The sequence below is a fragment of the Lagenorhynchus albirostris genome, chromosome 10 (genome assembly GCF_949774975.1).
Source record: "Lagenorhynchus albirostris chromosome 10, mLagAlb1.1, whole genome shotgun sequence".
NCBI lineage: Eukaryota > Metazoa > Chordata > Mammalia > Artiodactyla > Delphinidae > Lagenorhynchus > Lagenorhynchus albirostris.
Window position 1 is genome coordinate 10007135 of NC_083104.1, and position 16390 is coordinate 10023524.

A 16390-nucleotide genomic window follows, 5' to 3' on the forward strand; every position below is an offset into this window, starting at 1 on the left:
GCTTTTCAGGCTGTGAATAGTAGTTAGATGATGAGTATTATGCTAGCTAGAGTGAAATGGACATTTAGAATTATTAGGGTTGCTATAATGAATAATGATAATATTATTTCTTCTTGACATAGTAGAGGAGATATTAAGTGAAATCGATATATTAATAGCCCTATAAGGGAAACTGTGAATGCTGGAATAATATTTATGTAGACAAAAGATACTCGGTAATTATGAATTTAATCATAGTTTAACGAGACAAAATCATTTGTTTTCATTTAAACTAATTATCATATTTGTGTCATTCTGATCACTTTTGAGTTCACTCACAGGGTATACTTATTGCTAGTAGTGAGATCAGGATTAGTGCTATGATGAGTATTTTTTTAGGTTGCTAGTTTGGACTGCTCAGGGCAGGGGCAGAAGGGGGGCAATTTCTCTAGATCAAGGGGAGAAGTGTAACGGCTACCAGGAAAATCTTTACGGAAAATCCTATGGGGTCAAATCCGCATTTGTAAGGACTTGATTCTTCTGTATCTGTCTTTAGTAGGGGAAGTCAGAATTCGCTAAGTACAAGTAGTGAAGCTAGTACTATGTTTGTGGTTAATGCTATAAGGTTTATTATTCTTTTCAGATTGTACCCAAACTAATTGACTGGAAGACAACTGTACTAATTGATACGAAAAGAACACACCCTCAACTCCATTTCACTGTACAGTAGAAACTAACACAACATTGTAAAACAACTGTACCCCAATAAAAGAAAAAACAGAATAGACCCTCATCAATAAATGGGGATGTATAGAAACAGCCATACTATGTCTACAAAGTGTATCAGGCAGTGGCTTCAAATCTGAAATGAGTTGAAACTGTAGTTGGCACAGGCAGCAGACAATGAGGAAAAGTAGAGCCAATGATCACGTGTAGGCCATGGAAACCTTTGGTTATGAAGACTGTTGACCTGTGTACTCCATCTGAGATTGTAAAAGCTGTTTCATAATATTCTGAGGCTTGCAGTAGTGTAAAGTAAACTAGGGAGATTGTAATAAAAAGAGCTTGAGGAATATGCTTACAGTTTCCTTCTATCAAGCTGTTGTGAGCTTAGGTAATAGGTACTCCAGAGGCCAGTAAGACAGGTGTTGAAAAGTGGTACTTCTAATGGATTTAGGGGGTGAATGCCTGTTGGTGGTTAGCAACCACCTAGTTCAAGTGTAAGGGCAAGACTTGAGTGATGAAAACCTCAGAAGAAGCCTGTAAAAAAGAGAACCTCTGAAATAATAAACAGAATTATGCCATATCAACATCCTTTTTGAATGAAACTGGTGTGTGATGGCCTTGAAAAGTGCTTTCCCTGGTGATGTCTCATCATCACTGACATATTGTTAACATACTAGTTAATCAGCCCAAGGATAATAAAAAAGTTGAGTTAAAATGGAATCATATGACTAGATGGGATGTTAAGAGAAGGGCTAAGAGGGCTCCTGTAAGAGGTCAGGGACGAGGATTTACTATATGATACGCATGGGTTTGGTGAGTCATTACGTGTCATTGTGTAGGTAGAGGCTCACAGGATGAGCACGTAAGCTTGAATAAGGGCTACTGCATATTCGAGAAAAGTGAGAAGAACAAGACTAATAAATAGAATAAGGGCTGTGGGAGGATTCATGCTTAATAGGGAAAGGGATGCTCCTCTGATTAGGTGAATTAACAGGTGACCGGCTGTGATACTGTCTGTTAGTCATAGGGCTAGGGCTATTGGTTGGATAAATAAGCTAATAGTTTCAATAATTACTAGCATAGGGATAAGAGGGATTGGTGCCCCAGGTGATAGAAAGCGGCCTACAGATGCTTTTGCTTTATGGCAGAAGCCAGTGATCACAGTGCCTGCTCATAAAGGGACCACTGTGCCTAAGGTTATTGAAAGTTGCATAGGGGCTCAAATCAGTTCAGTAAGAGGCCTAGTAAGTTTGTTGGCCAATGAATAAGGGACATAAGGATTAATGTTCTGGTTTGTCCTTTATAGTTCTGGATGTTCATTATTTGTTCTGACATAAGCTGAAGAAGTCATTGTTAAAGAGAAATTATGTGGTTATTAATCAGTCGGTTGAGTGCAGGGGAAAAATACCTGGAAACATAATAATTAAAAATAACAACAGTCAGCCCTAGTATCGCTGGGCTGGATTTGGGCTGGAAGCAAATGGATTTTTGTTCATTCTGTTTTTGTTTCTGTTTCTGTTTTTGTTTCTGTTTTTGTTTCTGTTTTTGTTTCTGTTTTTCTTTCTCAAGCGTTAAATAAGAGGTGGCTTTTTTTCTCGGTGACAGCTAGCTCTCTAGAACGGCAAAGCTCAAAGAGAAGAAAGCTAGCTTTATCAATATCAGTATCAATATCAATACTTTGTACATAATCTTTGTATTTCTTGTATCAACCAGCTGTAACGGATATTATCATTGCCACTGGCAGGGCCAGCACATCAAGGAGTCAAGATGTGGGGTCTGGGTGAAAAAGATACAGATGAAAATCTTTAACATAGACCATCTGAGATCTTTGCCTACCTCATAAAACTGTTTCAGCATTAAATTTTACATAAGAAATATTTTAGCAATGTCTTGATATATAGTTACTCTAAAATAATAGAGGATGTTATTGTTGGTATGGTTGTGGCTTTTATCCTTATCAAATAAAACCTAGTCCTAAATTTAAAGAGGTTCCAATTGAAATAGAGAACATTAACGTGGAATGCAAGCAAATGAGAACCAGAAAAAAAATATCATGAATAAAATTTCATTGTAGTATTTGACTACATTATTGATTGTTTTTATCGTTATGAAACATGAACACCTGCTCTTTCGTGAATGTCAACTCTGGGTTGAACTGTGTTAGGCGCTTTACATACACAATCTCATTTAATCATCCTAACATCACTCTAAGGTAGGTATTACTATAATCCTCGTTGTAAATATGAGGAAATTGAGCTTAAATGAAGTTCAATATTGTTCTCAAAGTCCCCCGGATGGTGGTGATGCTTAAGCTATGATAGCAGATATTGATCTCAAGCAGGTAGCAGGATGTAAGGACTTCCATCCTTCTGCCCCACTGGACCCCACAGTACACCATCTAAATTTGTTTGGGCATATTTACACCATCTCTCTACTGTTATGTGTTTGCAAGAAAGGATGGAGTGGAGTGGCAGCTCATGTGATGGAAAGGGTAGAAAAAACTCAGTTCCACGTTTAGCCCCATGGATGTGGACCACCACTAGGGGTCAGGCTAATATTCAGGCATATTTCAGCATTTTTTGGCATAACCATAATGCACAAAACACAAAGCAGCATCTTAATTTGCTCCCCAATATCCAAATGTAAAACAGAACAGCTCTTTGGAAAAGTATTTGGTAGTTTCTTAGAAATTTCAACATAAACTTAACACACAACCCATTCTTTTTATTGCTGAATTGTATAATACATCCATTCATAAGTTGGTAAGATGAGAAGCTCCAAAAAAATTAGAGATAAGAGCAGGCCAAGGGTGAGGTAAGACTTTGACTCACGCTGTTTCCTTCCTAAAACATTCACCCCTACCCATATCCTGCTGTAGCAACCTCCATCCCTTCTAACTTCTTTTAAAAGATTTTGTCTCTGCTTCATGTCTCTTCATGCTCATATGATATTCAACCCTCAACCCACTGCAATCTGGCTTCAGCCCACATTATTCTACTGAAACTATTCTTGCCAACTTTGTTATGACCTCCTTTTTGTTACATGTAGTAGGTGTATTCCAGCCTTCATCTTTACTTCCTGTCTCAACACTTCTGACCCTGTCGATGATTCCTTCTCTTATACTGATTCTCTTTCCATGTAATTAGTGATATTTTATACTTTTAATTTTCCTTCCACACCTATGGTTACTTCTTCACCAGCCTTCTTTCTGGGTTCCTCCTCCTCTGTCCATCTTTTATGTGCTGATACTACTTAGGCTCCTATGCAAGATCCACTTTTCCTCTTCCTTGACAGTGGGGTCAGAGGATCATCTGCGTCAAAATCATGGTAAGGGACTCTATTTGTCAAGCATGTAGATTTGTGAGCTACATCCTATACCTACTCAGTAAGACTCTGGAGTTGGTACCCAGGATTCTGAATTTTATCACACCTCCTGGGTAATTCATCTGACCCCAAAGTTTGAGAATCTCTTCAACATCTTCCTTGGGTAATATCATCCATTCCCAAATGCTCAATTACCATCTACCTGACAAAAGTTCTAAACTTTATACCTCTAGGTCACATCTCATTACTGAGCTTCAAAATCCACAGGCCCAAATTTCTGCTAGCCATTTCATTTAGAGTCCTACAGAAACATAAAACTTTCTATGCGCCCAAATGATCTCACTACCTTCACTTGCAAACTTCTGTGTTTTCTATCTTTGGAAGTGGAACCAGCCACCACTGCTGCAGATTCCAGAAATCTAATTAGCTTCTCTGACCTCATATCCTCACCCTCCTCTACTTCCAAACAGCTGTGAGGCTCTCTCAATTTAATCTTTTAAAAAACTGATGATTCCAGCTACTTCTCTCCATCAACACTTAGTGCTATTCTAGTTGAGGCCAGCATCATGTATCATCTGGAATCACTATAGCAGATTCCAAAAGAGTCCCTCAGCCTCTAGACTTCGGCTCTCACCTAACTGTGATCTTTTCTTCACAGTGAAATGACTTTTCTAAAATGTGAACCTGACCACGCAGCTTCCTTATTTAAAACCTTACTACAGAATCCCAATGCTCTTAGAAGGATGGTCATGCTTCCATGGTACAACCACAGCTTACCGCCTCAGTCTTATTTATTGTCCCCAGTCCCTGTTTTATCTTTTAAGAATTCTAACTTTTAGTCAAATTTAATTTCTCTTCTTCGAAGAACACCACATCCTCTTTTGTCTCCATACTTTCACGTATTATGCTCACTGTGACTGAAAGATTCTTCTCCATCTCTTTGCTTGGCTGAATTCTACTAATACTTCAGGTATCACCTTCCATATCACTTTCCCTGGGAACTCTCTCTGACCAGCCCCCCCACCAAATTCAAATAAGAGGATCCTGCAGTGTGTGATTATAATACGCTGTACCAACCCCATCACAGCACTTATTATCGTGCATTTTAAGCTTCAGTTTACTTAACCTTTCCTGCACTAGACTATAAGTCTAATGGAGGCTGGAACCACGTGACCACAACTTGGAATGTGCCACTATATATCTACGGAATGATTCAACAGGTGAATGACTTTTTAAAAAATAACCACAATCTAAAAAAAAGTGTTATAATCTTATATTTTCAGCTTTCATATAATCGAATTAAAATCAAGGCTGGGAAATTACATTCTAGATCTTTAAATGGTAATATGAACATTATTTTAATATAATATTTGAATTTTTAAGAATATATAAGTATACATTTATTAATATTTTAGGGAAAAGTATTAGACAGTGTTCACAATTAATAATTTCAGAGCCACCTCAGTATAAGCCATAATAAATTATATAAAATTCTTTTCACATATTTGGATGTAAGAAATACCACTATAAATTTTAAGCTATTTAATATTGTATTCCTATTTAATAGTACCACAAATTGAATCAAGTTCTTATTTAAATAGACATGAAAAAGAGTCTTGCTCAAGGTCTTTTATCCCTGTTTATTCACTTTCTCTGAATGAATGGAATTTAAAAAGCTATAATATACATTCCCTTATTTGAAAACATATTTTCCTCCTCTAAAACTCATTATTTTTACTCCGTAGATTTCAGGATGACCTCTTCACTGGCAATTTCAAGGTACTTCACTAACTTTTGCATGTGGGCTTTTTAAATAGAACCTGACCTCTTTGAACTTTTGTATTTGAAATCCAGAAAGCAAATTCTCCTAGGGTTCCACATTAGGATTCTTCAGCTAGAAGCTAAGACTGGATATGCACAAAATGAAATATTCAAGCCCTAGAAGTCTGTCCTCATGCCTCCTCACTCAGTGGCCATTCCATAGCACACTCAGCTCTGGACAGCTCCCGCAGAAATTGACCAAGGTGGGGGAATTCATCATAGATCCAATTCAAGGTGTTGTTACATTGCCACCTCATGACAAATCAGAGCTACGCAACTTCAGAGGACATTGGTATATCCACTGGGATACAGAAATTGATAACAGAGCTGGAAGGTTAATTTTTGCCTTCATATAAATGCTGAACAATTTTTAAAAATGCAAATAATGGAGTTTGGAAGACTAGTTCCTTCACTTACTAGTTGTGTGACCCTAAAGCAAGTAAGATAATGTTTTTTTAATGAGCATATATCAAATTAAAAATAAAGTGTGGCTTAAGTGTACCACAAATGACATCACACAGGTCCGAAACTCAGTTCTTTTAAAGAGCTGGTTTGTGAATTACATAAGAATATGAGATATAACTCAATATACTAGCATACTCCCTGGTACTGTACACCATTCTGGTTAGCACCAATGGCTCCCAATGACAGGACACCGCACTGCCTGGAAGAAAGTGTCATGATATCAAACAGTAGGGCAGAACTCCACCAAGTAATACTGAATACTTTTATTAAGGAAACAGAAAAAGAAAAGAAAATATGAAATAGTGGCAGTTTCTTTGCACAAAAGCTGAGTAAAAATTGTTACCCTCAGGGTAGAAAAGTTTCTTGAATTGGGAAATCATACCCTGAGCTGAGAGTTTGGAACACTTGTTCACAAACCTATTAACTTTTCTATAGCTTGACATTAAACATCGCAACTAGTTTATTCCCTTACCATCTGGGCCAGTAGGCCAAATTCTACCCTGAATTTTTCATTCCTATATTCCCTGTGGCTGTTTTTACTGATCTGCACGCCCTTTCTCAACAAAAAGTGGCTTTATTCCTCCCTTTCTAATTTTCAGAAACATCTTTGTCATCCTTATGAACTTTCAGTGAGGGACATTCAGCATAAAGGGGAAAAAATATGTAAAAGCATCTTTGTGATGGTTGGCAGAAGATATAAGAGCTCATATCTGTGCCCTTGGGTGATTATGTACCCACTGGGGCTCCAGGTTTCTCATCTGCTCATCTGTGAAATCAGGAGAGTGATCATAAATACTATTATAAGATTTTTTTTTTCTCTAACAAAGTAACTTTCATATACATTATCTCATTTAATCCTTATAACATCCTTATCTCCCTATGAGGCAGATAACACACCCAGCAACATTTCATAATGGTATTATACAAATCCGCAAAGGTGAATATGAATCACTGCACCAGTCAAAAACTCTCATTTAAGGCTGGAGGGAAGATTACTTGTTAACATGCAACAAATATTTCCTGAGCACCTACTGTGTGTTTACCACTGTATCTACACAATAAGGATGCAGTAATGAACAAGTTAGAACACACCCCTGTCCTTAGCAAGCTTACATACGAGCGTGGAGAAAGACTATAAAGTAGGAAACCAAATAATAAACTAGATGATTTAGAGAGGGACATAGCACCATGAAGATAATAAAGCAGGGTAATGGGATACAAATGCATGGGGGTGCCTTGGAGGTACTACACTAGAATGATCGGGAAAGCCTTTCTTAGGCAACATTTGTTCTCTATCCTGAAGGATTAGAGGTCAGAGATATGTGCAGTTCTAAGAAAGGTGACCTGTAAAACGATCGACTACAGAACCCTAAGGTGGGAGTTAGTTTGCTATGTCCAGTGATCAGAAAGATCTACTATAAACGATGAAGACAATGACATGCGAAGAGGAAGTTAGATAGGAGCCAGTTCACATAGGACCTTATGAACCAGGTTAAAATTCAGATTTTATTCAGACTGTTATGATCATTAATTGAAAGGATTCAAACATAGGAGTAACATGATCTAAGCTGTTTTCTAAGACATGTCACTTTGTGGGCTATGTATGTCAAGATGGATGCCCTGGGGGCAAATGTAACAATGCAGAGAAACCACTTACGTAAACTGCTGGAGTTCAGGTGAAAACTATGGTGGTACAGACTGGGATGGCTGCCATGGAGGGAAGTATTCAGATCCAATATGCAAATAATAAATGGCTGATGGACTGGCTGTGGAGGATGGAGAAAAGAAAACATATCAGAAAGTGCCTCGTATACGTATGTTTGTGGAATCTTGTCACCTTAGGATTGAAAGAGAGCTTAGAATGTAGGTAGTCGTACCTCTTTACACTACATGAAGAAGCTGAAATTCGGAAGCCAAGAGTGACTTACTTTGCAACATGCAAGTAGATAATGACATAACTGGTGACTAGAGATATGTATTACCCACCAATCTCAGGCATCCTCTTTTTTTTAAATTGAACTGTAGTTGATTAACAATATTATGTCAATTTCAGGTGTACAGTAAAATGATTATATATATGTTAGTTTTCAGATTCTTTTCCATTATAGGTTATTACAAGACATTGAATATCATTCCCTGTCCTATACAGTAAATCTTGTTGTTTGTCTATTTTATATGTAGTGGTATGTATCTGTTAATCCCATACTCAAAATTTATCCCCACCTTCCCCCTTTGGTAACCAAAAGTTTGTTTTCTGTGTCTGTGAGTCTGCTTATGTGCTATAAATAAGTTAATTTGCATTAATTTTTAGATTCCACATATAAGTGATATCATATAATATTTATCTTTCTCTATCTGACTTACTTAACTTACTACAATAATCTCTATGTCCACCCATGTTGTTGCAAATGGCAATATTTCATTCTTTTTTAAACGGCTGAATAATATTCCATTGTATATACATACCACATCTTCTTTATCCATTCAGCTGTTGATGGACACTTAGGTTGTTTCCACGTCTTAGCTATTGTAAAGAGTGCTGCTACGAACACTGAGGTGCATGTATCTTTTTGAATTAGAGTTTTCATCTTTTCTGGGTATATGCCCAGGAGTGGGATTGCTGTATCATATGGCAACTCTATTTTTAGATTTTTAAGGAACCTCCATACTGTTTTCCATAGTGGCTGCACCAATTTATATTCCCACCAACAGTGTATAAGTGTCACCTTTTCTCCACACCCTCTCCAGCATTTATTATTTGTAGACTTTTTGATGATGGCCATTCCGACCTGTGTGAGGTGATACCTCATTGTAGTTTTGACTTGAATTTCTCTAATGATTAGTGATGTGGAGCATCTTTTCATGTGCCTGTTGGCCATCTGTATGTCCTCCTACCCATCTATCTATCCATCTGCTCATCCATCCAATGTATCATTCACTAATTTATACTTTCAACCTTTCATTTATTTATTCATTCAATAAGAATTTACTGTACAATTAGTTTTTCCACACGGTTCTAGATTTTATCATTCTGGATCAAATACTTAAATTTGGTAGAACAACACTGAGGCCAAAGTTGTGGGTGCTAGACATGATTTTCAGAAGCTTCAGACCAAACTCCTAACCTTGGGCAAATACCACGCTAAGGTTCACCCTGCTTTCCTGAAAAAGATAATTATGGCTTCGGACAGTTAAACCCACTGGTTGAAAGATAACTCATTGCATAACTCTTCTTCCTCCACGTGGGTCTCTGTCATATTTGTATACAGAAGATGACATTTTTTAATGACGCCATTATTTTAATGACGACCAGTGAGGAAAACATTCGTAAGGCTATATATAAGGTTCCCACCTTCAGAGCCTAAACTAAAATTTATGACAGGTTGTCAAAGGAATGTTATTTCCATGATTATAAAACTCTTTATGAACAGCAAAGCTAATTGTGTTGAATAATTATCAGACCAAAATACAAAGTTTTCAACTTAATAAGACTCTGGACTTAAAATGAAGAAGCCCTTTCCTCAGAAGAAACCTGCATATTGAATTCTGTTATTCTCCATATTTAAGAAATATTAAAGTGGTGTATATACATACATAGCTTAAGAAACTCTGATAATGAGGAATGGTTCTATCATTCCCTAAAAGTTTCTGTGTAAATTTCATATACTAGCAAATCTGAATACATCTGCTATTAAAAGCACAAGTGTGCCCCCTTCTGAATAAATGAAATATTGAGTCCTATATTTGCTCTTAAAATAACAACCACCCTCCTTTCTGGACCAAACTGAATAAAAGAATCTGGGCAAATACGAGCAGCAAGTTTTAAAAGCACGCTTTTTTAGAAACATTTATGATTGGACGCCTTCTAAAAAATATTCCCATGATATCTGCTTTGTCTTTTTATATTTGTTTGTCCTTTTCCACAGCCGGAATCTTCTAAAATAAAGCACCCCAAAAGAAATTATGATCTTGTTCTGGACAGAGAATGAAAAACCAGGTTGCTAAATAACTCAGAGTGGAGTTGAAAGAGCTGGGTAGAGTGTTGGCATCTCTTTCAGAAACTGAAATAGTGATAGAGATGTCAGCAGAAGTGAAGTGACATTCCACTGTGACAATTCCATTATGGTTGGAAAGACAGCAGCTACATAAGCTAAGTATTCATGTTGACTTCAAGTTCCACTCTGTTCTCTCAATTTTGCAGCTGAGAAAATAAAGACTCAGAATGATTAAGTGGTTTTTGGAAAATCACTTAACGAACAAGCTACACTTTCCTACCCTCAATCTAATGTTCTAACTATGGTAAAACATAGTGACACAAATTAACTATTCTGGTAGTTATACATATGTGATGGATTCCATCTTTAAATCCATTCATTTCAATCTAGATTCTCCTTTTTATCTCTCTTCTAGTAGATTCAGAGCCAACGACAATTTTTGACAAAAATATGGCATCACGTTTGATTTGTTTATATTGGGTTGTGTGCCACTAGACTATTATAAAATGCTATGGAAATAAAATGTTGATGATGACAATGACAACAGCAACAGTTATGATAACAAGATAAAATGAAATGTATGATAAAGTCCTAACATTATCAGAAGTTGAGAATTAAATGATATCTTAAATCATAGTTAAATTATATCTTAAATCACTTGAATGAATGAATGAACTCAGAATAAGTTCTCTAATTCAGAGGCAGGAAATACGGTCCTTTGTCTTATTTCTACTGTTATAGCAGCAAAAATAGCTTGTCTCCTTTTAAATACAAAGGCGGGCTGATTAAGCCTATAGCTACTGTGCCAGGATTTAGTGGAATGATGAAATTTACATAAATATATAAGATTTTCTCTCTTTAGCAAATTTTTCATTTCTTGGCTATTTGACATAGGTTGAATCTAGTTTTTCACATAGTATGTGAAAATCTATGTCCTCTATGTAAATGTATTCTTATTTTTTTCCAGTGCATTTCAGAAATAACCAACTGCAGATGCTTTCAGAACTTTGGCTGAAATAAACACAGATCCTTGAATGGAATAAATGCGGTCTATCATCAACTCAAATTCTTTTCTAACACTATTCTTCCACGATACTGCAAAGATTCTTCTTGCCACCAATATATCTATTACTGAATGAAGTCTTCAGAACATTGCATTAAAAACTATTAGAATGTTGAATCTTTAAATTGTTGTCCTCAGTGAATAAAACTGACTGATGAAAGCACATTTGTAAATGTCAGTTGCCATATGGCTTACATTTTGGCTAATGATCAATCCCCAGATAAATCGATCATTGGACAGCTATCACAATAAAACCATGAAATGTTTACTACCTCCCTTATTTTCTCTCAGACTCATATCACTAACTTGTGCCAATATTTATGTACATTTAAACCATGCTCACTCCTTCTTACTGCAAGATTCAACCTCATCAATTTAGACTGGCAACCTATTACTTGGCCGATATATTAGTTTCAAAGAACACTTATTGAACCAACATATATAAAAAACTCTTTGAATTAATAAGCATTGTATATTCATTGACAAAATTATGTTCTCAACTAAAACACACACTGTGATCATTAACTCACAGTCATTGCTGATTATGCATAATCGTGCAATGAACCATCTTGTAAACAGCCTCCATAGTTCTTATTTAGAGAAACTTTAAAACATTCAGACTAGTAATTACATTGAATAATAGCTTAATTTAAATCATAAAAGACCTCTAGTGGATTATTTCGTCTCCACTATGTGATAGTTTCACACAGAAAGGAGCTATAAATACTCATGAATCAATATGCACAGCAAATAATTAATACTGAAAATAAATACTGAAAATAAATTGAAGAAATTGAGTCCAACACTCCCAATACTCCCATTGCCACTTATCCCAACCTCCACTCCATATGCACACCACCTCTTTCCTCCTTCCTTTTTTTTTGCTTTCAATTATTTTTAAGATAGAATTCACATGCCATAAAATTTACCCTTTTAAATATACAATTTAATGATTTATAGTATGTTCACAAAGTTGTAGAAACATCACAACTGTCTAATTCCCTGAGGTTTTCATGATGTCAAAAAGAAACCATGTATCTATTAGCAGTCACTCCTTTTCTCCCCTCTCCCCAGCCGCCTGCAGCCCTTAAGATACTTTTTGTTTCTGTGAATTTGCCTAGTCTGGACATTTCATATAGATGGCATCATACAGTAGGTGTTTTTTTGTGTTTGCCTTCTATCACATAGCATAACAATTTCAAGGTCATCCATGTTATAGTATGAATAAGTAATACTTCACTCTTTCTTATGGCTGAATAATATTCCATTGTATGGATCTATCACATTTTGTTTATCTCAGGATACAAGAACAGTAAACCAAAATCAATTACATATCCATGTACTTTCCTCTTTCCTTGACCTTTGAAATACACCATGAGTTTTTCATCTGAGAATTACCGAAATATGAATATTTCTTCTACTACCATTATATTTTTGTCAGGACAGTTCACTGATTGACTGATGGAGGCTATATGATGTATTTACCAGTGTGGCACCTATTTTCTTTTTTGATAACTGCAAATCATTTCTCTTTTGTGAATTTGGTAACTGCAAATCACTGCATATCCTGTGGTCTCTGCTTGAGTGAGTAGGCCTGAGACAAAGACCTGACTAATCAACATATTCCATCCCTTTGACTACAGAGACTGGTTCAAGGCTGCACACCAATTAAAACTAGTCCAATCTCATTAGGACATTGCAAATTAAAACAACAGGACACCCCTACACTTTTTTTTTTTTTTTTTTTGTGGTACGCGGGCCTCTCACTGCTGTGGCCTCTCCCGTTGCGGAGCACACGCTCCGGACGCGCAGGCCCAGTGGCCATGGCTCACGGGCCCAGCCACTCCGCAGCACGCGGGATCCTCCTGGACCGGGGCACGAACCCACGTCCCCTGCATCGGCAGGCGGACTCCCAACCACTGCACCACCAGGGAAGCCCCTACACATTTTTTACAATAGCTAAAATCTCAAACACTGAAACAACAACTACTGACCAGGACATGGAAAACAGGAACTCTCATTCATTGCTAGTAGGAATAGAAAGTGATATAGCCACCCCAAAGGCAGTCTAGCAGCTCCGTACAAAGTTAGCCATTGTCTTATAATACCATCCAAAATGTATGCTCCTTAGTATTTATCCATTCGACTTGAAAGAATCTCACACAGATATTTATGATAACCTTACTGAAAACTGCCAAAACTTGGAAGCATTCACGATGTCCTTCAAAAGGTGAATGGATAAACAAATTGTGCTATTTCCATATAATGGAATATTATTTAGCAATAAAAATAAATGGACAAAAAGACATGGAAGAAACTTAAAAACATATTGCTAAATGAAAGAAATCAGTCTGAAAAGACTAAATACTTTTCAATTCCAATTACATGACATTCTGTAAAAAGCAAAGCTATCACTGGTTGCCAGAGGTTCGGCAGAAGGGAGGGAAGAATGAGTAGTTGGAACAGGGAGAACTTCTACGGCAGTGAAACTATTGCTCACGATACTGTAATGGCGAATACATGACACTGTGCATTTGTCATAATCCATAAAACTGTACAACACAAAGAGTGGACCCTTATGTAAACTGTGGACTGTAGTTAATAATAATATATCAATACATGATCAACTGTAATAAATGTACATATTAACACAAAATGTTAATATGAAAAACTGTGTAGGGAAAAAGAATATATGAGAACTCTGTATTTTCAACTGATCTGTAAACCTAAAACTGCTCAAAAATAAAGTCTATTAACTAAAAAAAGCAACTGGTCTAATGAGTCACAATTCTAAAATTTGTTACAATTATTGGAAAAAGCACATTAAAGACTACTTGGGAGCTGCCACATGAAGAAGGGCCTGCCCACAAATAAAGCCAATATGGGCAGAGCGCTATGAATGATAGGAAAAGAGAAAGAAAAAGAAAAAGAGGAGAGAAAGAAAAAGACTTGTGGAGGCCAGCTGTGCTTGAACCCAGCGCTACCCCTAAGTTTTTCAACTATGTCAGCCAAAAGAATCCCTTTAGGTCAGATTGAGTTGAGTTTTCTGCCACTTGCAACCAAAAGACTCTTGAATAATACAGTTCTACAGGCTCAGGTCAATACTGCAGTGCTACTTTTAGATAATGAGTTAGAATCAGAGATTTTTTAGAGTGGGAAAGGGAACAATTTCAAATATCATAACAGACCTCCAGAAACTGACTTAAAGACGATGAAACAGATCTTTGTGTAAGCAGTGTTTCTAACACTGGATATGCCAGAGCCCAAGACGGTCGATGGAGTTCCCTCAGTGGCTACTGTGGACAAGAGAAGGCAACGGGTGGCTGGAGACAATGAGCAGACAAGGCTCCAAACTCAGCAACAGCACCTCTTCTTCTTTATTTACTAGGCATCTTTGCAAGTACTTCTTTGAACGAAGGATTGTTCAGTCAGGACAAAGTTTGAAAACCATTATTTTTGGACGATGAGTAGCTCCCCAATTCAGGCCATGCTCAGTTCCAGGAAAGGCCTGCAAGGGAACCAGCGAGCAGCACTGAAACACCTGCCTTAAAGCTGAATTTACTGATAATTTATTGTTACTGGGTGGATCAGAAAACCTGACAACTTTCTCAAAAGAGACAATCAGTTTCTACAGGGAGAGGGGAGCGTGGCACCTTAGAAGATCCATTCTGATGTCATAACATAGTAGAAAAAGGGGGAAAGGACAACTCCACAGAAGTGTTACAAGAGCAAGGACCAAGCGATACTGATCTCAGTGCACACCTTGTAGACCAGGACTCTGATTTTATGAAGGCTAGCTTAAAATGGTCTTTCCAAACTGTTTCTTTCTAGAATATTTTATTCCATGGTACTTCATGGAATACATGAATGGAAGTGTGTAGCCCTGGAGTTGTTCAAACCAGTGCCCTTGCTGCTGTCACACTAACACCATAGTTCAGTCTACACTTTACCAGCCATCACAGGCTGGTATTGCAGTCTCCATGCCTTGCTGGTAAAATGACCTCCTAGGAAAGCAATGCTCATGGTCATCTTGGATTCCCTTAGAATCCCAGAACATCATTTTCCAATCTACCTTCCAGTCATCATTTCCTACCCCAAATTTTCTCCAGACAACTTCTGAAATGTTTTATATATATATATATATATATATATATATATATATATATATATATATACACTTAATTTTGAGGTTCACTCCTGTTCAACAAAACTCTTGCTTTCTGAAAAACTGTTTTTTGTCTGTTGAAAGACCTGCACATAGCTATAAGAATGTAATCATCATCATCGTCATCACTCACTGTTGTGCTCCAGTGTACTTCCTATATACATAATCCCTCTTCAGAGGAGCCTCTAATTTCTAAATAAAACACTGCCTGATTTCTCTAAGGTGTCCTGAGGATTTCTCCCCCAAATAACTGTCTATTTAGCAGGTACAACTGGCAATTCTGCCAACTGGGATTCCTGCTGCTAAGTGGTTTCCCATATTGTTGTGTAGGAAGCAATCGTGACACCAACTTCTGAACTAACCATGGAAATAGCAGATCTCACACACACCTACTCTCCACAAATCATCATGGACAGTTTCTCTCTTTCATATTTATATTAAAAAAAAGGGAACAGATGATTCATGTTACTTGCAGGGGTGGATATAAAAATTCTCCAGCTATTTCTTGTACATCACAGCCATAGAAAAGGTTTCAAGAAAGAATGGAAGCAGAAATGAATAATTTTGGACTTAGGCCTTGCCTCTACTGCTCTCCCAAGAAGGGCACATAATAAGAATGCTTTTCCTTTCGTCTCAGAGTTCTGGCACATGTTTCAGAAAATGAGAATTAATCCAATTGCTGAGAAACAGTTGTTAGTCATAAAAACCATGGAAAGCAATTTTTATGAGCATTCTGAATGATTTTTTTGATGTCGATAATATTGAAGATGGAAAAAATAGCAAGCTAAATCTCTACTTTCTTTGTAATTAGCTACATTTAAAGACCAACATACCTCTTATAGAAGCATGTAT

The 16390-nt window shown here is 36.9% G+C and overlaps 1 pseudogene; it reads right to left on the reverse strand.

Annotated features, from left to right (window-relative positions):
* Positions 1–822: 822 nt before the first annotated feature.
* LOC132527684 (cytochrome c oxidase subunit 3-like) lies at positions 823–1527 on the reverse strand (annotated as a pseudogene).
* Positions 1528–16390: the final 14863 nt, after the last annotated feature.